Here is a 26,768-nt window from a genome sequence, read left to right as displayed (position 1 = left end):
TTAAGAGACGTTTGTAATTCATTTTCCCACTCACACTCTGATTTTTTAAAAAATTGAGTTGTTGACCTTTTATTGATTAATACGAGTTCTTCAGATATTAATTAGCCTTCTATCTGTGATTTCAGTTGGACTCTTATTTTTACTAGTTTATCAATTGCCTTTGACTTTTTAAGCAGTATTTTTTTCAACACGAACGATTTTATGTAGAATTGATCAGTCTTTTAAAAAAAATCTTTCTTTTTACTTAGGAATGTCTTTTCTACATCATTCTACCTTTTTAATGTTAGTTGATGTGTTGAATTATTTTTAGTTTTATCATTACTCTGTTTTCTGAGTTAGGAATTTCTGTTTTCATCTGTATTACTTTCCTCCTTTGCTTTTTAGACGTTTTATTATTCTTTTTTTACTTTCTTGATTACTTTACTTTTATTCCTTCATATTTATTAATGTAAGCTTATTTATGTGTATTTTCTTATTTATTATTAAAATATTATGTAAGCATAAACTTTTCTTCTTGTTTATTAATATGATTATACATTTTAGAGCACTGCTCATAGATTGACATTGTCTTAACTATTGTTTTGTTGATGAAATGCAATTTTACTTTTCCTTTTTGAACTAATAGTTGTATAAGGGAAAGGCTTTCTTATTTTTTCTAGCTTTGCTAATTGATTTTTAGTTCTGTTGTATTGTGGTCGGATAATAATGACTATACTCTTTCTACATTTTGGAATGTATTGATTTTTGGGGGTCCTAAAAAATGGTCAACTTTTGCAACTATTTTTGGGATCTTGTAAAAATTATGGTCAATTTTCACTACAGAATGCAATTACACACATTTTAGAATTATATATTACATATGACTTATATGACCCTAAAATTTTATGCACACATACACACACATACACCACACTATTGCATCAGTCAGAGTTCTACAGGGAACTAGAGAAAGAGATTTGTTTTAAGGAAGTGGCTAATCCAACAGCAGAGGCTTGGCAAGTCCAAAAAATCTGCAGGGTAGACCAGTAGACTGAAGACCCAGGCAAGTGTTACAGTTTGGGTCCAAGGGCAGTCTGCTGGCAGAGTTCCTTCTTGTTCACAGGAGGTAAGTCTTTGTTCTATTAAGGCCTTCAACTGATTAAACAAAGCCCACCCATATTATGGAGGGTAATCTGCTTTACTCAAAGTTCACCAACTTCATCCAAAACCACTTTCACAGAAACATCCAGAATAATCTTTTACCAAATATTTGGGCACCACTTCAACCAAGCTGACACATAAAATCAGCCATCAGAATTACACAAATTATGTCATACATAGTATAGAAGTATATACAATATATATTTTAGAGTTTTATGTGTTTTGTTCTGGCAGTCATTTCTATTTCTGTATCTTTATATAATACACCAATCTTCTATTTCTTCAGATAGTATCTTGGCTATTTTCAATGAGAATACAATACTAGTGATGAGATAATAATGATGACTCTTTCTACACTTTGGAATGTACTTCCTTATTTTCTTTTTACCCTCTTTCTTCCACACTATTCAATTTCCCTTTCTATATAATTTTTTCAGTTACACTTCCTATTTTCCCACATATGTATATGTTTATGACTTTGTCTAGCAGCTTGAGATAGTATATTTCTTACCTAACCATAAAAGATAAATCATAATACATTATCTCTACCATTTGTCTTCACCTGCCCTCCTAAACTTTGCTAGTTGTTTCATATCTACATTGTACACTTGCCTAACATTTCATTTTGTTCTGTAACTCCAATGTCAACATCTGGTTGAAACTATGACTTCAAGTTAAGGATTCAATGCCCATTGATGTCTTTTACTGCCGTTTCTCCATTTAATTCCTAACTGAATGAAGTTTGTACTCATGCTTTCTTCAAGAAGGACTCATGGTAAGTATTCTCTGAGTTTCAGCATGTTCAGTAGAGATTTTCATGCTGTCTTTATATTTGAACTAATTTTTTCAGGGTATGAAATTCTTGGGTCACATCTTTACTCAAGGACCTTGAAAGCATTTATCACCTAACTGTTTTATTCCCCCCATCACTTAGCCATTTATCACTTAGTCTGCTTATCATTTAGCTTCTCTTTTTTTTTTTCTCTATTTAGGTGACTCAATAATTTTTGTCTATTTGCCCAAAAGATTTTTTATCTTTGAAGTCTTGTAATTTTATCAGATTATCTCTGCTGTTTGCCTTTTCAACAGATACAGCCAAAATTTCTTTAATTATTGTTAAGTTTTATTTAACTGTATCTTTAAATAATGTTTTTGTCCTTTTATCTGGATTATATTCTTTTAAGTCAGTAACTATGTATATCTTTACATTTCTTTTTTCTAATTCTCCTTAAGCATTTATTTACTTTGATTTTTAAAAAAAAATTTATCTCATTTTGTTTGCTGTTTCTCTGTCTTGTTCTTTACATCTTTACTATGTTTTTATTTTATTTTATTGAAGTATAGTCAGTTTACAATGTTGTGTCAAGTTCTGGTGTACAGCATAATAGTTCAGTCGTACATATACATACATATATTCATTTTCATATTCTTTTTCATTATAGGTTACTACAAGATATTGAATCTAGTTCCCTGTGCTATACACTATAAACTTACTTATTTTATATATAGTAGTTAGTATCTGCAAATCTTGAACTCCCAATTTATCCCTTCCCACCCTCTTCCCCTCCAGTAACAATAAGTTTGTTTTCTATGTCTGTGAGTTTGTTTATGTTTTGTAAATAAGAATAAATTCATTTGTCTTTTTTCTTAGATTCTACATATAAATGATATCATATGGTATTTTTCTTTCTCTTTCTGGCTTACTTCACTTAGAATGACAATTTCCAGGTCCATCCATGTTGCTAAAAATAGCATTATTTTCTTCTTTTTTATAGCTGAGTAGTATTCCATTGTATAAATATACCACAACATCTTTATCTCTCATCTGTCAAAGGACATTTAGGTTCTTTCTGTATCTTGACTATTGTAAATAGTGCTGCTATGAACATTGGGGTGCATGTGCCTTTTTGAATTAAGGTTCCTTCTGGATATATGCCCAGGAGTGGGATTGCTGGATCATATGATAAGTCTATTTTTAGTTAAAATGGTAATTAAAATCTCAGAGGGGACCTTTAGATAAGGACCCATGGCATCCGTGGCCAAACCAAGACATGAGACAGGGTGGGACAGAGCTAGCTCTGATCACCCTGGAAGTGGCCAAGACATGGCACGGTGGTTAAAAGCGTATGCTCCAGAGCAGAACGGCCTGGGTTAAAAACTCCCTCTGCCATGGGCTGACTGTGAGGCCCGAGAAGCTATTTATTTCTCTGTGCTTCAATCCCCTTGGTTGTAAAATGAGGGTGGCAGTCACCACTCACCTCAGAGGGTTGTTTCGAGCATCAGGTACGATGACGTGTTTGAGCACTGTGATTTCTAAATCTTAAGAAAACATCTACATGTTGCAAAAACAACATTGCAAAATGACTATAACTCAATAAAAAAAAGTCTTTAAAAAAAAGAAAAAAGAAAACATCTACATAGTCAGTGCTCAGTAAGTATCAGCTGGAATCATTGTTCTCTCAGACCGTTGAATCATCAGGAGGTAGAAATGTTCATCTTGGTTGCCATTACATTTCCTTCATTTCTGCATTTTTGGTCAGGGAATGAAGTTTGGTCTTTGGTCCAATTCAGCCATCTGGCAGTTCCTGTTTGTCTCCCTGTGAGGATTCCGCAATTACTGATTATGGGGAGGACTGATTTTGACCAAATCAGGTATAATAAAGGCCATCAAGAAACTACTTAAATTCAATTTGTGATTTCGTCTGCTCTCTTGAAGTAAATGATGGCTAATAGAGGAATTTAAAATTGGTGTGCGGAAGAAGTTACAAAGATAAATGCTGGCTGCAGCTAAGAAGAATGAAAGTTCATTGTCTTAGGGCAAAATAGCATAAAGTTGCCCAAATATTTTTATTGCACAAATGCACTCCCTTTATTGGAAGTGATTGGGTAATGCGATGTTTTACTTCATTGAAAACAGATTCCCTTTAGAAGATAATTTCCTCATTATCCTCAGAGGCTCAGGAATCTGCTATTAGATTCACAATTCAATTTTGAATGACTTAAGGGAATGAAACCTTTATAACTTTTCTTTCTAAATTGTGGAAGATCAAAGGATGAACGCCCCCTTTAAAGTAATTTATTATTATAGCATCTCACACTCTATAACACATTTAGAAAGTAATGATTTTTCAATAAATTTAACTTATTGCATTAATTTTTAAAAGATTTTTCTTTCATGAATTACCATTTTATCTTTTGGTTTTCATGTAATTATAGTTAGGTCGATTTATTTTAGACTAAAATCACAGAATATTAAAGCGACTGGGCACCTACTGGAGTATCTCATTGAATTCTACAATAGCCTTATGAGTTAGGTGTGATGTTCCCTCTTAATATATGAAGAAATTGAGGCACGGATGGGTTATCCAGCATCATGGTGCTGGAGGGAATCTAAACTCAGCTCGGTCCAAATTCTAAGCCTTTGTTCTTTCTACCATAAATGCAACCCACATACTTTTTTTTTTTGTTATTATGTGGGACCTAGAATCACCGAAATTTTATTTATTTGTTTTTTTTTAAACATTTTTTATTGAGTTACAGTCACTTTACAATGTTGTGTCAAATTCCAGTAGCAACCCACATACTATTAAAGGACTTCTAGTGACACCCCATCCCCCATCACATGACACAAATGAAAAAAGCCTAAGGCTACAGAAAGTGAAAGGAACTGTTATGGATTCCACTGTGAGCTGGGGACAGGATGGAGGCTTGCTTGGTGGCACACGGATCTGGGATGTCCTTCTGCCATGTCCTAGTGAGGTGAATTTAGATAATTTATTCAATCTCTCTGGGCTCCAGTTTTCTCACCCGTAAAATGAAAATAAACTTGTATCACAAGGATGCTCTGAGATTAAAAGGGTTTATTATACAGAGAGTGCTTAGCACTAGTGCCTGGCACGTGGTAAATCATAAATTAGAGGAAACTGTTTTCAGTAACACCGGTAATAATAACAGGAAGTAGAACCTAGCTCCCTGAGTTCTGAGAAAGGACTTTCTCTAATTTGTTATCACTCTAGTTCCAATTATATAAACATACCAACTTTATGACTAATATACTTTATCCTATTTATTTCTTTATGCTTTGATTTGAACAGATCAGCCTGGCTTTAGGTAGCATTAACTTGCAGATGGAATGTATTTACATTCTCCATGCACTGTGCATTCACATAGATTCAGCTTGATGCTACTCTGTCTTGGCACTGGCCACTCGTTCCCCAGGCTTCTTGAGAAATTTGGAATTGAGCTTTTGCTCTCTGCAGCCCCCATGACCCCCACCCTGCTGTTCCTGCTCATGAGTCAGCTATGGCAGGTCCAGGTTCATTACCAATTCCCTGGGCTCTCTGGAAGTCGGGGCCTTGCTAATTTGCCTGCATCCTGGCTGCCCAAGCCCTCCCCCGTTTTGGCAGCCGCTGCCCCCACAGCTTTCTGATCTTATCGCAGTGGCTCTTAATTGTCCACTGCTGCTTCTCTGCCTTTTTCTCTGTGAGTGAAGCTCAGCGTGTGGATCATTTTGTACTAATCGTTTATTTAATGTGCCTCCCATTTGTCCGTGGGCTTACATCTGCACCGTTCTTGCCTTCTATGCTGGGGCAGGTATACAAAAAAGCCTTTATTATTCTCCTAATCCCTTTTGTGGTTTTTTTTTTTTCCTGTCCTTATCTTCCTCTGTAAGCTTTTCCTGACGCAGCAGATTCTTACCTTGCTCCCTTCGATTTTCCTAAGTACAAATGGTTGTTTAACCCCTTGATATCAGACGCTGTATTATAAAGTCATCGAAGTCTTTCCCATTCTTCTCATGCTCCTGCTTCCTCTCATCTGACATTAATTTTAAAAGAATTCGCTTAAAAACACAGTCAGGGAACTAAGGAGAGTGCACAGAGGCTGCTTCTCTTTGCATTTGATGCTTAATATCTGTATCTACCCTATATGTATACCATCTACATCTCTTCTATCTCTAGATCATCTGTATCTGTTGTATATGTGTATCCTCTACATTGAATCTGTGTCTGTATCATATACATCTATTCCATGTCTACATATTCTACATCTATGTCTATATCTACACCCGCATCTACACCGATATCTACATGAAATTTTGATATGAAATGTGGCACCCTGGGAGCAAGCTGTGGGAATGGCGAGTGTTCGGGAAATCAGGAAGCAGGTGCCTATATCCACGAGCCCCACAGCAGGACCTCTAGCTCCCAGGCTGTGGCAGGAAAAGTAAGGTTGTCATCCCTAGTCTGGTCCTCATCAGGTTGCAATATTGCTCATAAACCCTCTGGCATTTCAAAGCACAGCAGAGATAAGAAACATACTGTCCTGAAATGCCCCCTCCACCTCCGCCAGGAAAGCCCTACTGGCTCTTAAAGACCCATTTTCATCTCAAGCCTCACTCCTCCACGAAGTCCTCCTGGATGGGGTCGGAGAACCACAAAGGCATTTACTATCTGACTCTCGGACCTTGGCATTGGGTCAGGTTGTTCTCCTTCTTACTGCGCACTCTTTTCTGTTGTGTTTCTTTTCATGCCGAATTGTTTAATATGCACAGCTTTTTAACTCCTAACACATTCAATAAATTACTTAAAGGCTGAGCTGTTCATGTTTAGGCATCCTTCACCCTTTCGTTTTAATCTACTGCTAGATTCTTTGGCATGCATCAGAATGCCCTGGGGACCTGAATTAGAAGGATGCTGGGTCTTTTCACAGCCCAGCTGAGTCAGAAACTCCAGGTGTGGGGACCTGAAATCTGTTATTTAAATGCACTCTTAGGGGCTTATGATGTCAACCAAAATTTGCTAAAAACTACTTTTGTAGATGCCTCTAAAACAACTTTAAGATTTCTCTTCCTTTCTATTTTCACTATCATCTTACTAAACCAGGCCCATATCACCCAAAACACATATGCACGCACACACACACACACACACACACACACACTTCTTTTTAAAAAAAATTTACTTTTGAACACATAACAAATATTAATCGGTACTTAATATGCAGCAGACACCGTGACAGATGTAGAGAAGAAGAAGCCATGATTGTGAGGAGTTTGCAGCACAGAGAGGAAGACACACACCCACATCACACACTTAACTGAGTACAGCCTATGAACAAAATTGTGACTAAAAAACTAGCCTGCCTCAAGACCTGGAACACACAGATTACAAAGTACAATTTTCCATCTTATCCCAGGAATGGCAGGCTCAAAGATAACTTGTCTTCATTTTCCAAGGTAGGGGTGATGCATCCAATCAAAAAGAATGCAAAGGAAGGACATCAATGTGTCGTTATTTTCCATTGGACCAGCACTTCCTCCATGACTCAGATCCAGGCATATCAACCTGCATTGGATGCTATTCTTAGTGGTCATTGACTGTCTGAGACCCCTTATCTAGATATATGGCCAGAAGAGAGAGCTGTCATCACGACCACTTGGGACCCAGGCTTGGGGTAGATCATCAAAACCTATGTTCTCTGGTCTTGGGAATAAATTCCCAGTATAGCGACACTACTGATTCGTGACAACCCATTAATACATGAAGGTTGGCAATTTTTACTGACCCCTCAGCATTCTCATTTCTCAAAACAGAGCCTGTCATTTCAGAATATCTAACACTTGAAAACAGCTTATTGTGGTGGTGTCATGGCAACAACAGCAAAAAAGGCTTTCCTCCATTTGTACCAAACAAGAACTAGAGGTGTTTGAAAAGCACAGAGACAGTCTGTAGCTCAGGACAGAAGACGTTTGCAGAAACTGGCAGGAGCAATTCCTGCCCCTGCAAATTGACAGGGTTGGCTTCTCTTCTCTGTCTCTTGTGCTTGTGAGCCTTGGAACGTGGCAGGAGCTTGGATCCAGGGTGGCTGGCTTCTCTGAGCCATTGTTTTCCCATCTGTCCATCACATGAGCATTCTTTTCTGGTGATGTGAGTGATATTGATGCAAATGCCTTGGTTATGGGTAATAGTTTGGTCTGACAACTGCTCCTTGATCCCCGGGTTAACACTATGTCTAAGTCACACCCATCACCTCTGCGGGTGGCAGTCCCCTTTGCAACATGGGAGGTTTACTTTAGATGGACGTGTATTTGCCAAACCTGGTTGTACATTAGAATAGTCTGAGAGAATGTTAAAAATGCAATTTCCAGAGACCTATCCAGACCTGCTGGTCTGCAAATCTTCTGAGGAAGAGACCCAGGAAACTGTCTTTTCAACCTGTTCTCTTGTGATTTCAGTGTAAGCAGACCTCTTCCTGATGCTGAGAACCATTGGCCCAGATGCTCCCCAAAGCCATTCCAGCTTTGCGTTCTGTAGATTCAGGATCCCACAGCCAGGATGCACCCGATTACTCCTCCCTGACTCTAAACACCTCCCCATCCCCTCTCCCCTCCACACAGTCTTTCTTCGGTGACTCTTTTGGGTACCGGGAGGTCTAAGAGTTTTGTCAACGTTCAGTGAATGAGCCCTCTGCTCCCGCATATGCAGGTGGCCCATTAGCACCGCTGTCCGACTGCTGAGTAATGGTGACTTTTCCCAGAATAATATGCTGCCTTTGTATGGCACTTCAAGGCTATTTTCAGGCACTTGCACACACTTTCATGCAGGACTAGAATCATGAACCATTTCTGTCTGTTTCACTGTGTGAGTTGGAATTTGCAGATCAGACAACGACTAGAATGAGGCTGACCTAGGAAATCAGTAATGAAAAATCAGACTAGGGCTTGGAAGCATCATTTTCTTTCTATAAATCATCTAGTCCAGGGTTTCATGCTGAGTAAAGCAATCTCCTAGTCATCCAGGAGAGCAAGATTTATGCCAAGTAAGAAAGAATAGTCAGCTGATTTCCTGTCTGTGGACTCCTTGAAGGGTAGAAAGAATAGAGACAGGGAGAAAAAAAAAACTACCCTTGAACTGGTCAATTTTGAGTCACTGTTCCACTCTGATTTAATCACCCAAAGCTAACAATGCTAGCAGAGGCCACCTTTACAAAGTGAAAATTAGCTAAAATCAATTAAAATGAAGCTTGCTTTGGCAAGAGGGAGCTCCCTAAGAGATGGTGTGTGAGTGTATTGCTGAGAGAGATGTGGCAAACACCTAAATGCAATTATGGTGACTGAGGTGTGTTCACGAGATGGACAAGTTTCCCCAGAGAAGCAGAACCAAATCAACAGTGTTGTAACCTTTCTGAGTGAGCAGTGTGGTCTGCATGATGTATGGGAAAGAGAGGTGGGCAGAAAAGATTTATCCAGGTCTATCCATGAGATGGAAGGCTGGTAACTGACAGACACAGGTGATGTGGTCACTCAGGGGAGCCCTGTGAGGGGAGCTGGGACAGATATTAAAGCAACATTACATTTTATTTTATATTTATACATAAAATGTATTAGCCATGTTATTGCATTTGCTGAACACATGTTATATGTCAGGACTTACAGATGCTAAAGTGCTTTAATAGATTTTTACATTTAACCTTTAAAATATCCTTGTGACATAGGACCATCATCATCTGCATTATGATGAGAATACCAGCCTCTAGTTTTCGAAGCCAGTCGCTTAGCTGGTAAGTGGGAGACACAGGTTTTGAAGGCAGCTCTGTGTGCCTCTAAGGCCCCCTTAGCCTCTCTGCTCTCCTGCCTCCTGACACTGCACATCATGCTTTTCCTGAAATATGTTCTGGACTATCTAACTCCTAGTTGCTGGTTCTCTGTGCATCAACTTCGTACAAAAAACTTGGTACAGGGAAGGGAGATGTTCTGGACGTGGGTGTGACCATGATAAAAGGTTACACAGACATTTAGTTTATATATTTATTATGAAGGGATTGGAGCTCAGTGGTTAAGAGTTTGGGCTCAAAATTGGAATGAGCTGGGTTTTATTCACAGCTCCGTGGTTCTGCAGCACTCTGCCTCTAAACAGCAATAACAAGCTGATTCTGGGATTCCAGGGCCTTAGGAAGCTCAGGGGTGGGAGTGAGAGGAGACCAACATTAAGCCAGTGAAGGCAACATAGTAAGGTAACTGCTGTGGTGGGGAGATCACAGGGTTTTGTGTATGTACAGCCATCAACCTTAGTCCAGGGTGGGAGCAACCCCTTTTTAACAATGCTAAAATGGCATTCATGGTCTCAGTGCCCTGATTGGGGGAAGATAAAAATCAGCCCATTTCATACATGGAAAAGATGAGGCAGGAACAGTTTACAATCAATTTATATCTGTACAGTTCTGATTCAAACTAAAGGCTCTGTCAGGCTGTTTTTCCACTGAGAAACATTGTTCTTTCTCTTGTAGGATGATGATCCCAGGAAATACAATGCCAAGAACAGGGCCACCAGTCAGCATCAGGATGAACAAGGAAAATCCTCTGGAGGCAAAGCTGTCCTGGCAAAAAGGCCATTTCCTAAGTGCGGGAAAAGTTGTATAAAATTACTTCCTGGGTCACCGGTTACTCAGTGTTCTCTGGGACAGCTGGTTGACGCTGAGAGGGAGATGCTCTCTGAGAGGAGCAGAGGTAGGTGGATGAGTTCCCGGGCCTTTAGGAACTCCACCCACACCCACAAGCATTTGTCAGTGTTTTACTGAGCACCTGCTGTCAGTCTCATGATGGATCCACCCTGGGGGTCTAAGGGTGAGCAAAGAAGACACATATGTAGCCCTCAAGGAGTTCATGGTTCACCCAGGGAGAGACCCCTAAGCCTTGAGTTACAAGGCAGAGAGCTCTGGGTGGACGCAGGATTTGTACAAATGCGTCTGAAGGATTAGTCTAAGGAGACGCCTCTGAGCAAGTGGGCTGACTTCTGTTCAGGGAGCGCATGCTATTCCTCCTGAGACATGGGGATGGGGCATGCAAGTTAGCAAGAGTGCCTGGCAGGCATCATGCATCCTGGTGCAGTATAAAGAGGGACAACTCCAGGCCACGCAGGGCAGCCTCATCTTGACAAAATGATTGCCCAGGAGCCAGTCATGGAGGGAGAAGCTTTCCATCTGTGATCTGCAAGCACCTCTGCTAACCCTGAAAGGAACCACTGAAATGTGTGAGAGACTCCTGCATGAACACATCAGTGTTCCCCAAGGCTGCAGATGCTGGGGGTGGGGATAGGACAGCAGGTCTGTATCCACATCTATATCTACATCTACTTCTATGTCTATATAAAGCCAAAGCCAACTTCTTTGGTCTGTGCATACAGAGTGGTCCTACGCTCTTCCATATAATGGGTATGTAAAACGCCTCTCTTTCTGAACATATTTCCTGGGGGGTGGGGGATAAAATAAAGCCCAAGAGTGAAGCAGAAGTGAGAGCTCTCTTGTTGCTCTCTGAATCCGCTCTACCCAGCACAGCATAAGGTGTGTGTGCAGCAGGTTCTCAAGGCTGGATGATCTATGTGACTCAGTGAGGCCTCCAAGAGCTCCCCAAACACACTCCACACTAACCATGTCCATCCTGAAATGTCCATGTTAGTGCCATCTCGTTGGCAGGGCGTTGTTCCAGAAGGATTTGATTGAAATGTGTGCCTTCATCCCTGGCCTGAGGTGGGGATGTAAAGGGTAAAGTGATGACCTTATTTTCCATGAACAAGAATCCCTCTGCCCCTCCCTGCCTCTGCCTTCCTTTTCCTCCCATCTCAGATTTGATGCTGAACTCTCTTGTCTTCTCAGGAATGATGGTGACTTTCCCAAATCATCAGCTGCCTCTAGATTATCTCAGGGAATACTCCTGATGGTACCGTCCATCCTGAGACCTTGCTACCAGGCATCATTGACCCCTTCATTTTCATGCGTTCCTGTGGAACACAATTATAAGCCTCAAGAAATTTAATTGTCTTGGAGCAAATGAAAAAAGATCTACAGTTTACTCTTGTATTTAGTGAGATTTGCGAAAGGAATAATCCTGTTGACATAAATACTTAAGAATTTTAAGTGCTGTGTTGGTTAATATCTTTCTTAAGGATATAGAGAAGGGCAAGTTGGAAAGTATTTACACTCTGGTGTGTGGGGAGCGCAGGGAACAAAAAGGCCAAAAGACTCTTACCAAAAGTCAGTGGTCTTAGCTTTAATCATGTCATCATGGTTATAATACCTCTCTTTAACTCTTAATGATATGCAACAGGAGATTCTCTGTGATGTGTAATGATGAAATTCTGTTTTGATGTTTCCTATTTTCAAACCGTTACCAGTTGCGACAAGAATAAAGAACATTTCCCACCTGAACTATTAGAAAGAAAATTGTTAAGCTGCGGTCCCATCACCTCCAAATACTCTAGCATTTCCTACAAATGAGCACACTCTCTAAAACCTTAATTCATCCATCACAATAAGGAAGCTAACATTAATACATTACCATCTAACTCTCAGATCCCCAGCTGCTCAATAACATTGTTCACAGCAGAAGGATCCAGTTCAGAACCACACATTGCATTTGATTGTCAGGTTTTTCAGTCTTCTGTTTAGAGCATCTCTTTTTAGCCTTTTCTTGACTTTCAATTCCTTAAATATTTCAAAGGGCTAGGCCAGCTGTTCGGTTGCATGACCCTCGGTTTGGTCTTGGTCGTTCTTCCTGCTTAGATTCAGGTTATGCATCTTTGACAGGAATGTCACGGAAGTATCAACTCTTAGTGGCTACTTCCTACCCAGTGTGGTGTCTGACACCTCATGGCAGGCTGCCTCTCCTTGGGGCTGACTTTCTCACCCACTTGGACGCTGGGCTCCCGCCCTAGACCATTCCTCGGCCCTCTGTGTTGATGGCCCTGCTTGGCTGCTGATTCCCAAGCCACGTGCTCCTATCTACACAGTTTTCTCAATGTTTTTGAGCTCTTACTTTTTACAAGCGGCTTCCTTCTGACAGTCTACGCCCAGCCTCCTCCAGGCATGCGTGCCCTTGTCACAATTTTCAGGCTCTGTCATTTCATACCAGACTGCACTTCTATGTGGATGCCCTCCGCATTCTTCCTGGGCTCTGATACCTCATGCAAGGCTGTCCCCACATGTGAATGCCCTTCTCACACTGCTTGGGCTTCCACAACCCATGTGGGTCCACGTTGCTGCACAAACACCCTGCTTGAGATTTGATGCTGCACTCTGTGTCACTGAAGCCATTCCTTATGCCCATCCGGTGTGGACACCCCCCTTTCCCTGCTCCACTTAGTGGCATCCAGAGCATTAGTACTGAATTTTGCGGGGCAAGAGAAGAATAGATGAAGAGAAACAAGAAGTGTTAGAAGAAAAGCAACCACCAAGTTTTATCTACAAAGTTTTTGTTTAACCACTAGGAAAATAACTGTAAGCTATGGAGTTTGTTAAAATCTTACAAAACATGTTTCTTATAAGAAATTGCATTTGTTCATTTAATCACTTAATCAATTATAGAATAAATTGGATTGAATACTGAAATTGCTCCTTGTAACTATGTATGAACTCACCAGCTCTCTTTTAATTAATACTCCATCCCTATATTAACTATGTAAGGTCTCTTGAGAGCCAGAAACCCCTGATTCTATGTCTCTTTCTGTCCTGCTTGTATGTCCAATAGATTCAGATCTAAAGACCATCTTAAGCTTCATACTGCATAGTCCAGAGTTGATGATTCTTCCAGTATTAAATTATAAAATAAGTTTCTCACTTAGGATTATACTTTTACAACGGTCCTGATACTGCTCTAGAGTTTGGGGGATGTGCTTTTAGGGGCCCGGGGAGGATAGCTCATCTTCAAGCAAATTTCTGGCTTTTTATCAGTTTTACCCATTGAGATTCTCAATAAGAATCTCAAAAATCCTTTGAGAAGAGGGTTTTATGTAGCTTACCCCTTCTTAGCATCCTTCCCAAACATGCGCACATGCACACACACTCAAACGCACACAAAAAGGAAGTGACTGCTTTAACTGAAGTCTTTGTTCTCAGTTTAAATGTGAAGCCCTCATGTGGGGTTATTTTTTAAGCCTTTAACAGACATGTTTTAAACTTCAATTTGAATGTGTTTCAGATTTTTTTCTGCAGAGCAGAATTTTTCTTCAGTGAAAGGGAGTGCGTATATGTTAGCAATTGCCACAAATGCGGTGTGTTACTCATTGCCCTCAAATTTAGCTAAGAATGGTCACTTATCCTCATCTATCTGCACGTTCATTGACCTAGGCTGCCCTTGGCGGGGTGGCCCGTCGAGTTTGCTTGGTCTCTCTCACACTGGGGATCTGCTAGGGCCAGCTTTGCTCTGCCGTGTGTCGTTTTCCTGGGCTCAGCAGCCTGGTCTGGGGCCAGTCTGAGTAGGCTCTTCTCAGCTGGGGAGCAGGGAAGCTTTAGCTGGCAACTTCTTTACAGGTTTCTGTATGTCTGGTTGAGAGAGCACTGAAAACTGGCAGTGGATGTAGAAGTGGGGCCAGGTGGTAAAGAATTAAATTTGCTACATAGGAAACAGGAATGAAAAAGAGTACTGCCAGGGTTTAACAACTGCACCTAGAATGTTGGCTGGTTTAGATTCTTCTTAATTTTCTATATTTTCTCCTTTGTTTGAGCTGGTAAGAGCTCCGTGGTGGTTAACCCCTCTTCTTTGTGCAGGACTCTCACTTTTCAGGCTTGTCACAATTCAGTTTATCAGACTGGCATTGGGAAGTACTCAACTGGTTGAATGAATGAATGAATGAGGGAATGACTGATATCATGACTTCGACATGACTGACCCTCCTTCCAGGTATGGGTACCAAGGTTGTTACTGTAATGTACCTTCACAGGATGAAATTAGGAACCAACCCTGCTCTAAGATCTTAAAGATTAAAGACTAAAATTTTCAATTTTAATCCCTAAATTCTAGGTATCATTGGATACTGCCAAATAATGATTCTTAAGTGTTCTAAGACAGCCACGATTTCCATTAAATTTCAAGTTTATAAATCTTTTTTTGTGTGATAAACTGAATTGATGGGATGGTAAAGCAGATTGATGGAGACAGGAGGCAGGTGAGATGAAAGCAAGGGAGAAAGACTCCAAGAAAACAGTCCACCTTATTCTTCTAGGCAGCTCTGTTCTAAACAAACCACCAAACACAAACATTAGTGGGCATTTGTGAAATACACATTCTTCGCTTGTCTTCATCAAGGGAAAGATGCTGGGTGAGCAGTGGAGATTAGGGCCGGCATCTTGGTCCCAGCACATTGATAATTTTTGTTTGTATAGGGCAGCTGTTTCTATTTTAAATCACTTGTTATTTTTCAAGAAAAGTTTTACTAATATTTTAAATTAATTTTAAGAAGCAGAGATATGAGCATTGTGATGTACTGTGTCATTGTCCATTCAAATAATGACCATCATTTATTAAGCACCTTAATATGCTGGGCACTGTTAGCTGTTTGATATAACTTTGCTTTACTCTCTAAAACAATCATACAAAGTAGGCATTATTTAAAATTCTCAATTAATAGTGGAGGAAACTGAGGTTTAGAAAAATTTAGTAACTTAAGGTCAGTCAGCTAACAACAGGATTGGTCTGGGCTACAATTCATGCCAGTGACCCAAGCAGCTTGCTTGCTTGCTTGCTTGCTTGCTTGCTTTTAAAATTGAATTAAAGTCAGTATATAACGTGTTAATTTCTGGTGTACAGCATGGTGATTCATATGTATATATATATATACACACACATACATATATATACATATATTCCCTTTATCTTTTTCATTATAGGTTATTACAAAGTATTGAATACAGTTTCTTGTGCTATATAGTAGGACCTTATTATTTATCTATTTATATACAGTAGTTAGTATCTGCAAATCCTGAACCCAATAGCTCTCTTTCTAATACACTCTATTGCATTGATTTCTTAATTGGGTTGGTTCATGAGTACCTCCCACCCTACTACCCTCCCAGCATCTTCTCCCAGAGAAACCACCATGCCCATGGTTTACAATGCCTGCTCTCTGGTGAGCTTAGTGTCTGATAAAGGCAAAACAACAGTAACTAGAAACAGATTTATGATTTGCCTCCAATAAGCAAATTGTTACAGTGGTGAATTCTCCTTCATCATACCAAAGGCAGGGAAGAGAAAAGGGGCTTATGCTATTGAATAAAATATTCAGATCAGATACAGGAAATAACTTTTACTCAGGTTTGTTAAAACCCATCATGAGATCGCTGGAAAGTTGGCAAACATTTTCACTCAGAAGCAGCATTTCAAACCTTCTCCTTTGTCCTTCTCTTCTTCATCTTCTCCTTTTCATCACCTCCTCCTCCTTCTTCCTTCTATGGGATATTTGCTTCCAAATAAAATTCAAAAGCAATTCCACCCATCTATTCACTCATTCAACAAATAGTAAGCACCTACTATGTGCCACACACTGGGTTAGACTGAAGACACAGTGGTGAACAAAAGACAACTTGGTCCTCACGTTTGGTTACAGGCTGCTGCTCTGGTTGAAAGGTAGGCTTCTCCGAACTGCCCTAAGTTGGCCTTCTCTGGGGAGCACCAGCTCTCTGCAAAACTTTGTGGAAATCACTCTTTGGATAGGTTCCTATAGAGGGGACCAAGAGGCCAGCCCTAATCTCCACTGTTGTCCCCAGCATCTTTCCCCTGGTGAAGTCAAGAGAAGAATGTTTATTTCATAAATGCACACAGATGTTTGTGTTTGGTGGGTTGTTTAGAACAGAACTGCCTATAAGAATGAGGTGGACTGTTTTCTTGAAGTCTTTCTCCCCTGCCTTCACCTCGCCTGCCTCCAGGTTCCATCAACCCGCTTTTCCATCCCGTCTCCGAGGCAGCTGCCAGTGCTATCTTCATAAAACTTTTAATATCTCCCTCTTGACTTCTTAATAAAGTTCAATCTTTTAAACAGGCATTCAGGGGCCTCATGATCTATCCCAATCCTCTGCCTGTTTTCTGGCCTCATTTCCCTTTATATCCGTTTGTGTATTCGGCAGATTTTTCACTGATCACCTGCTCGATCCCCAAACAAGCAGGATGTTCATGCCTCCTCACCTTTGTTAGACCCAGAATGCTCATTACTTCCTCCACTAATCAAAAATCCACGCAACCTTCAAGGTGCAGCTCATTTGCAGCTTCTTCCTGAGGTCTTTCTTATCCCTCTACCAGAATTAATTGCTTCTTCCTCCGTGCTCCCACTGCCCTTTCCTGGACTTCTGTTTAACACATTTTTCTGTTCTGCTTCATCCAAACATGATATGTTTACACATCTGTTTCCTGCAACCCACTCAGATACTCAGAATTAAGGTCATGGGTCCATGACAGTTCATCATTTTTCCTTCTGGTGCTTGAGTCAGAAAAGGACCCCACAAAGTATCTTACATTATCACATCAAATTCTCATACTAGAGTTCTAGAAGGTCAGGTATGGTCACAGAGGTGCTAATGACTTCATTTTTAATTTTATCTTCAAGAAGTGTGCTGGAACTTGGTGTAAAACAGACCTGGGGTCCAATCCCCTATCTACACTCACTCGGTGAGCTAGGGTGAATCATGTAACGTCTCCAAACCTCGGTTTTCCCTTCTGAAAATGGGAGTCAAAACTTACCTCAGTGAGTTGTTATGAAGATTAAGTGGCATGACATAGGTTTAACGCAATGCCTGTCGCATAGAAGTGAATAATAAATTATAGCCAAGATTAATGTTTTTCTCCTGGGAGAAATCCTAGCCTACGTGACTAAATTCCTCCTGGGTGCCAGGTGCTTGTCGGTTTGCTTCATCTGTAGTATCTCATTTAACCCTGATAACCACCCTTATGAGGCGGTGCTACTGCTTCCATCCCCATGTTCCAGATGAAGAAACTGGGAGGTCAGGAGCTTCCCTGAGGTCATGTAGCTAGCGAGGAGTGCAGCTGGATGAGCACCCAGTCGCTGGACTCTAGGAACCATGGTCTTCACTACCGATGCCATTTGCTAGATTGAAGAAGTCAAAAAGAAGGTATAGTTTTAATGGAACAGGTAACATCACCCTTAATCGGGATCCTGGAGAAAATTTGTCATTATGTAGGCCACCCATACTATCAGTGGGAACCTGCCAGCGGGATGATTTCTTCTGGTTGTGCAGAGATAAACATCAGAGTGTAATCACTGCACTAAACAATCTATCAGATTCTCTGCCGAGTCTGTTCTTTCAAGAAGATTTTCCTGTCTTTTAGGTTTTCAAATGGCTCCCTGTGTTTTTTCAGCTCTAACATTTTGAGGCAAAATTGGTTCATCCATTTCCTCAAAACCTCTCCCCGAAAGAGGGGGGCAAAGTGAAACCGGCTCTAATTACATGATACTTTCCACACGTGTAGATTGCAATAATCAGCTCTAAAATTCCATTTGGTTCCCTGGGAGTCAGTGTGTGATCTATTTCAAAATGAATAAAAAGGACGCTTTTTGAACCATTCATCTCTTCTATTTGCCAACATCATAATTCCTATGGTTTGTTATCTGACTCACACTGGGACTGGTTTAATCTGAATTATGCATATTCTACTGTGTTGCTATGATTTAGCCAAACATGATTTTGTTTTATACTTTTATTTTAAATAAGCCTCTTCCCCGGGGACCCAAACAAGACAAACCCAAGCCTTTCTCTTCCCTGAGACCCAAACAAGAAAAACCCAAGCCTTTCTCCTCTCTGAAACCTTTGGATTTGCATATTTCACACTTTTTTTTTTTTCTTTCTAGCTAATTCTTTGTTTCCTCTCAAACCAGAGACGTTAGATCCATGGTGACTTCTGTGGTTGGATTCTTGACTTTTTACAGTGCTGAATCCAGGAGTTTTTCTCCTCCCTCCCTTGGTCCCCCCTCCCTCCCTTCCTTTCTTCCATAGCTTTATTGAGGTCTAATTTACATGCCTCAGACTCCACTTGTTTTACATGCACAGTGATTTTAAGTAAACGTTCAGCGTCCTGCAACTCTTGTCACAATCTAATTTTAAAACATCTCCATCACCCTAAGAAGGAATGGCAGGCACATGTGCAGTCCCTCCCCATTTTCCACTCCCAGTCTCAGGCAAATATTAATCTACTTTTTGTCTCTACAGATTTGACTTTCCTGAAACTTTCATATAAATGGAATCATATAATATGTGGTTTATTGCGTCTGGATTCTCTCACCTAGCATAACATTTTTGAGGTTAGTCCATGTTGTAGCATTTATTATACTTTGTTCCTTTTTACTTTTGAGGAATTCCCCGTTGCATGAATATATCCCATTTGCCTTATCCATTCACCGATTGATGGGCATTTCGTTTGTTCCCCCTTTTGGCTATTACAAATAATGCTGCTTTGAACACTCATATGTAAGTCCTTGTGTGGACATATATTTTAATTTCTCTTGGGTAGATTCCTGTGAGTAGAATTGCTAGGTCATATGGTAAATTCATGTTCAACATTTTAAGAAACTGCCAAAGTATTTTATAAAGTAAGTGCAACATTTTCATTTCTATAGCAATGTGTGAGGGTTCCGGTGGATTCACATCCTTGACAATTGTTATCCTCTTATACATTGGTGAAGTGTTTATAGTGATAAAAGGATGAAAAAATGGGATTAAGTATAGTTCTAGTTTCAGTGCTCCTATTGTAAGTAAAGCTGAGCATCTTTTCATTTTAAGGGTCAGCTGTAAACTTTTAAAATGTGAACCTCATATCAGCTCTTTTGTCCATTTTCCATCTAGTCTTCAATCTTCCTTTTTCCTTTTTGATTTTTAATTATCCACTTTAAAAATTGGAGGGTATTTTCTTCATTATAAACACAGTGTACACTCATTTTAAAAGGTTGAAAACAAAGGTAGGAAGTGAGACTTCAAATTAATCAGTGAGTTGACAGCATTTGTTTTTATCATCTCCAGAAAGTCCACCAAAGTGGTTGTGAAATGACTTTTTTTTACAGCCATTAACCTGGAAGGACAAAAGAGCAGAAATCAGTATGTTTGCAGAAATGGAAAGCAGGTGGAGGAGAGCTCACTGACCAAGTAGAATGGAGAAGTTATACTAAAGTGCCTGTAAAGAAGGAGTCTGATGAAAAGGTACCCCAGAGAAACTCAATACAGCAAAGGGCTGAACTTTCAGGAGGCCTAAGAGAGAATGGATGGTTGAAAGTGCTTTACATGGAGGTTAGACCTTCCTCCAAATTCTCTCACCAACTCTGCACAACCAAGTGGCTAAGTGGCTCCTCCAATCTGCCCCTCCCCGAGTGAGTGGGAGACCCTAAGGGGCTAAACAAGGGAGAGCAAGTCTATGTCTTGAACCAAGGAATCCTCCGCACCACTTCCTCTTCCTCCTAGAACATGCTGAGCCCTGCCGAATCATCCTCCTCTGCTCACCATCCCTAGGCAGGAAATTAAAGAATTCTTCTCTGGAGAAAAGACTTCCATGTACTGAAATTTGGGATCCCCCAGCGAAAACCTGCCTCACTCCTTGGTCACCCCATTGAAAAGTTTAACAGCTGACAACACTTCTATCCCAAATTAAATATGAACACAAAATAAAGGATCATCAGATATTTGAGGAATGCTTTAAACATAAAAAGAGGAGCAGGAAACAACATAGAAACAAACAGGGGGCTGGGGAGAACCCCCCTATAGAAAACAAATAGTTCTCCAGGGAATAGAGAAATTTCAACATACAAAATCACAGAGTATCCTTATAAACATAAGAAAAGATACTGCAATTGCAAGTCAAATACAGGATACTATGATTAAGGAACAGAAAAACAGAGCTTCTAGAAATTAAAAATATTATAAAAAAAAATTGCAGTCAGTGGAAGGGCCCGTGGAAATACCCAGAAAGAATTATAAAGCATGAAAGAAATGAGCAATAGCAAGAAAAAAAAAATTGTAAGATTGACTCAAAATGTCTCCTAACATCCTAAGGTTTCCAGGGGAGACAGCAGAGAAGCATAGAAGGAAAACAACTGAGAAACACAATCTCACAATTGAAGGGCTCGTATCTTCCATTCGAATGGGCTTATTTAGTACCAATTTAATGAATAGGGGGGAAAGGACTTATAATTTTGAAATTTTAGAACATTAGAGATAAACAGAAGCTTCTAAAGAGAGGAAAAGTGTGGGTCTCCAAGTCAAGAATGGCAATGGATGTCTAGTAGCGGTACGGGATTCTGGACATCACTGGGGAAATCCAGCTTTCAACCTAGAATTCTTTATCTGGTCAAACTTTTCATCAAGGATAGAGGCTGAAGATATCCTTAGATATATAGAGCCTCTAAATACTTATCCCCAAGCATACTTTCAGAAGCTACTTGAGGATATTTTTCAGCAGACTAAGTGAGGAAAACAAGAAAGAGGGGCACTGCTTGGCCAAGCAATAAAGTGTGTTTGCATTATCATCGTCACTATATAATCTCTATTTAAATAATAATTTAAATATAAGTATTTAGGGACAATAGGGAGAAGGAAGGTGTTCATATATATCTTTAGATGACTTTAAGGGTTAAATCTTTGAATAGTAGGAAAAGAAATGAAGAAATACAATATAAATTGGATAAACCAAGACATAGAAATAGAAATATATTACTAAATACACTATTTAGCATATGAAAAATACTATTTAGAAGAAACAGCATGAGGGTTCAAAGTGACTGACATGGACAGTGGGACTGACAGGCTCGTGGGTGTTGGTGGCAGAGGGTAAGGGACTGCTGCTTTTTGACCCTTGGGCCCTACCTTGATAAAAATAATATAAATAACTTAAAAGAAAAAAGTTTTGGGGCCAAAAATAAACTAGTATCATAACAGAAACAGTAACAAAGCAAGGAAATTAGGTGAAAGAAAAATCACTAATTGTCACACTACCCAAAGATAAATAGTGCTTGCATTTAGAGCAGTTTTTTCCCATCTTTTCTTTATGGAAAGGTTTTTGTTTCGAGCTTTTACTTAGCTGTGTTCATACAATTGGCTATTCTGGTTTTCTTAATCTATTGTCATGGCAAAAACATTTTCCCATGATCATATTAAAATTTAAACATAGTCACTTTACTGTACACCTGAAACATTGTAAATCAACTAAACGTCAATAAAAAAATTAAAAAATTAAAACGTCCTTTGAAAGGGCTGCATGATAGCCTAATTGGGTGGCTATACTATAATTTACTTTTTTAAATTGAAGTAGAGTTGATTTACAGTATTATCCTAGTGTCAGGTATACAACATAGTGATTCAACATTTTTATAGATCATACTCCATTTAACATTATTACAAAATAATGGCTATATTTCCCTGTACTGTACAATATATCCTTGTTGCTTATTTATTTCACTTTTGTCAGGGTCATTTGTCATTCTTTCTGCCAAAGTGCCAACATTCTTGGGAACACCCTCCAACTCTCAACTGGGCAACTACTCTTTCTCCACCTCAGCTGTGTGCTTCTAGTGGGGGCTGCCAATTACCAGCCCAGCCCTCTGGCCAGAGTCATGAGAATGTGGCCCCAGCCTGGCCGGCCGAACTCCTGGGCGTTTTCTAACTGGAGCTGGACTGAAGAGCTTGATGTGAGGATATAAGCCTGGAGCAACGATGTGAGCTTGGACTCCCGGGACAACAAGCCTGAAAGCATAAAGCACAGGGGAGCAGAGATGAGAGAAGGGGCAGGAAAAGGAATCAACAGCTGGGGCAAGAGGGGAGAAAGGGAGGTAGATGAAACAAATCAACCTGACACCATTCGAATTCCTGAACCTGGTGATCCCGGAGGCCACTCTTACTCTGGCCCTTTCTGTAACTGGTTACATTAGCCGATAAATACTTCTTTTATACATGTTATACTCAAGATAGGTTGAATTTGCTTCTACTGTTTTTAAATGAATGAGCCTTCGCCAAAGTGACTTCAAGAACAGAACGTAATATTCAAGTTATTTGTAGCAGATACTTAATAAACACTTCTTAAACTGAATCAAATGAACGCCCCCAGAAGCAGAGTGGTACAGAGCAAAGAGCACGGGCTTTAGAAACTGGCTGACCTGTGTTTGAATTATGAACCTGTAAGAACTTTGGCTAATTGTTTCATATGTCAGAGCTCCAGTTTCTCCTCTTCTTTTTTCATCCTGATCAGCATTATAATCTCTAACATTTGTTGAGTTCTTTCTCTATAGCTCACACTATGCTAAATGCTTTGCATATGTTATCTCATGGATAAAATTATCCTAAGGGGCAGGTATTTTTTATTATTATTATTATTATTATTATTATTATTATTATTATTATTATTATTATTCTGTTATGATCTGTGAAATGAGGATTCGATGAGATAACCAGTATAAAGCACTAAACCCAGACAGTAATGACATTTTTTTCTCCCACTTTTTCCTTCCTGCCTTAATCCTGCCTCTTACCGCTTTGTCAGTATTCAGAGTTATGGCCCCTTCACTGTTGAATGGATTAATCTGTTGGCTTTTTGTGAACATAACTTGTTAGTCTTTGCCTTTTTTGCCTTTCTACTTGTGAATTACTCGGTGTGAAAAAATGCTTGCTAATGACACAAAACGACACAAAAGTAGAACTCAACAAATGCAAAAGCATGTTAAGTTCTTGCGTGAGAAGACTGAACATTGTACAGAGGTCCGTTCCCCTTAATTTATACAATTAATCTAATTCAAATAAAGGCAATAACAAAGACTTCCCTCTCTCCATCTCTGGAGTTGGGCAAGTTGATTCTAAAGTCTATGTGGAAAAATAAACAAGCGAGGATAGCCAGAACACTTCTGAAAACGGAGAGCCACGAAGAGATTTTAGCCCCTCTAGGTAATAACGTATATTATAAATGTCAATAGTAAAAACGGGGTAATAATGATGCCTAATGGGAAAGCTGACCTTAACACAAACTATAAAGTTTAGGAACAGGCCTGATTAATAAAATACTTTAGTGGAGTAAGTGGTGAAGGTGGTATCAATGTCTGAAGTTTGACAGCACACTCTGTTGACAAGGCTGTGGGGATATAAGCTGACCAGAGTGCCAAACAGCATAAACCTCTGTTCCATGGATAGAAATTTGCTAACATTTACCAATATTACTAATGCACGTACCCCACATCTGGTTAAATGCACTCATAGAAAATGATGGGCATACAAAAGATACTCATTGTAGCATATTTGTAAGAAGAACTCCAAAAGTCCATCAGTAGGAGACTGGATAAATAAACTATGGATTTTTTCAGTGCCGAGAGAGTAGACATCATCACAAGAAAAATAAATTTGTAACTATGTGTGGTGATGGACATTGACTAGACTTACTATGGTGACAATTTTGCTACATATACAAATATCAGATCATTATTTTACACTTGACACTAAGGTTATTTGTCAGTTATGTCTCAATAAAAAATGAACTATGGTGCAACCACACAGAAGAATAATATTCAGTTTTTTAAAAACAGAGAAAAAGATATCTAATTACATGAAAGGAAGAAAGTGAAAAACTCAAGTACAGAATAGTGTATATCATACATTACATGTTGTAGAAGAAACGTGGAGTAAGACTGCAGATTTGTATTTGTCTGTACCTGTATAAAGAAACATGAATTACTAAGAGTAGTTACCTATGTGGAAAGGGACTATCTGCTGGAAGGAAAGATACATGAAAGATTTATCAATGTATATTTTATTATATTGATTGGGTTTCTTGAATCATGAGTTTGTATTACTCATTCAAATTTTAAAAAGAAGTAAGGGTTTTTGAGACATCAAGCAGTGAGCACTTACTGTGTGTAAGACACTGGGCTAAGCCTGTAAATACAGCATCTCATTTAATCCTCACGAGAGCCCTGTGAGATTTTATTTTAATCTTCGTTTTACAGATTTATTTATCCTTTCTATCAATCCATGTCCCTCATTTCTTTCATGTCCTAGCTCCATACTAACTTCCTGCAGTCTCCCTGGATTATTTCCACCCAACTCCAGCTAGTTGTTGGAATCTCTTTAGCAGTTAAATGCCTAGTTCACAGCATACTCTTTTAACATAACAACATCCTTACCTTTTACCTGTACATGCTCCATCTCTCAGACTAGACTGTAAAAACCATACTGTACACCATAGTTTCCTCATTTGTCTTCTCAACTCTGGTGCTGACAGGCACACTGAATCAACAGTCAGTAAATCACAGAATATAAAATAGGACTTTTATTTGTGTCGGTCCATGTACACAGTCTCTAACTGAACCTCCCTGACACCCTGTCAAGTAGGTTTTATTATCCTCATTTTACAGAAGAGGAAACTGAGGTTCAGAGAGACTCAGAAAGATTAACTGGGAGTCTTATCGAGGACATTTGACTCCGAGATAAGTGCCCTTTTCATCACAACACAGCCTCTATTTAGCTTTTCAGAAAATATCTGGTCCAACCACATTTATTGCAGGAGAATGTCTGAGTCAATTACCTAGGAATGAGGACACAGAAATAACTCAAGGATAAAGAAACCTTTCCCTTTTTCACTCATACCAGAAAACACTAACTGATTATACAACTTTTCTTCTGGATCTTGAAGCTGTTTCACATACCCTACAATCTTCCTGAAAACCAGGTTCCAGCTCCACAATCAACTGACCTTAATCCAAGATGGACACCCAAGAAGAAACATACTTGTCATTTGAGGACTAGGTGAGCGCCGGTACCTCACTACTCAAAACGTGGTCCTCAGACCACCAGCATCAACATCTTGTGGGTAATTCATAAAAACACAGGATCTCAGGTCCCATTTACAGAATCTGAATCTGTATTTTGATATCTCCACGTGATTCTTATGAGCACGACATTCGAGAAGTCCTGCTCCAAGATACTGTTCAGCGACAATTCTAAACATTTACGACCTTGCTCCATCAGACTTCCCCCAGATCTGCTGGTTCTGAGGGGCACCGATTGAATGTATCTAAAACGTCTTCTAGGACATTTTAGTTTGAATAAGAAGTTGGTTCTATTTGAAAAGATCCTTCTGAGACCAGATACACACACAGTTACAAACTGAGAGAAATGAGGAAAGTCAGAGCTCTCTTGTTTGGCTGTCGGTGAATCTCTCATTGCCTGGAGAATTGTTTCCTTCTTCATGTTGATCGTACAGAGGTGGGACATTCCTTGCCTGGAGCTCCCAGCACCACAGTAAAATGGAATCCTAGACTGCTCTCCTGGGCGTACTGGGGTTCTAGCTAGCCTGGCTCAAATTCCTCAGAGGAGGAAGCACCTTTGCCTGACACATCATCTCTGTGACCAACAGTGTGTTCACTGCCTATTTCTGTGTTCCAAAGGCTACTGCAATGTGAGTCAACTTTACAGCTTGTGCACTTTGTTGACATTTTAAAAAAAATTCTTTCTATGTTTGCTTGTTGGCTATAATTTATGGCATGGGAGAAAGATGTTTCTGATCTCAAGAAAGGGAATCGTGAAGATTATTCACCAGTGGGGTGCACTAGAAAAGGTTATAATTGAACTGGAAGTAGTCCTTTTCTGTACTTTCCTTTAAAAAAAGCTGTTGTGGGTTACTTTTCCATTTTTATTTTAAATGTGTGTAATATTTTGTCTAGTCATAAAAGAAGAGCATTTTTATTTTGAAAATCTGGAAAATTCAGAGAAAGATAAGGGGACATCAACAACTCTATGTCCCATACTTAACATTTTGCTGTACTTTCCACTCTTTTTGCTGTAATATGGATCTTTTCTTGCTTGTTCCTCTCTGCAGCTGATAGTGGGGA

The 26,768-nt window shown here is 39.6% G+C and overlaps 1 pseudogene; it reads left to right on the top strand.

The window, feature by feature from the left end:
- Nucleotides 1–6,240: 6,240 nt before the first annotated feature.
- Nucleotides 6,241–26,768, top strand: part of LOC102530213 (flavin-containing monooxygenase 5-like) — a 119,580-nt pseudogene continuing 99,052 nt past the window's right edge.

This window comes from Vicugna pacos, chromosome 21 (genome assembly GCF_048564905.1).
Source record: "Vicugna pacos chromosome 21, VicPac4, whole genome shotgun sequence".
NCBI classification, from domain to species: Eukaryota; Metazoa; Chordata; class Mammalia; order Artiodactyla; family Camelidae; genus Vicugna; species Vicugna pacos.
Note: the sequence above shows the minus strand (reverse complement) of the source record. Positions and strands in the feature narration are given on the sequence as shown.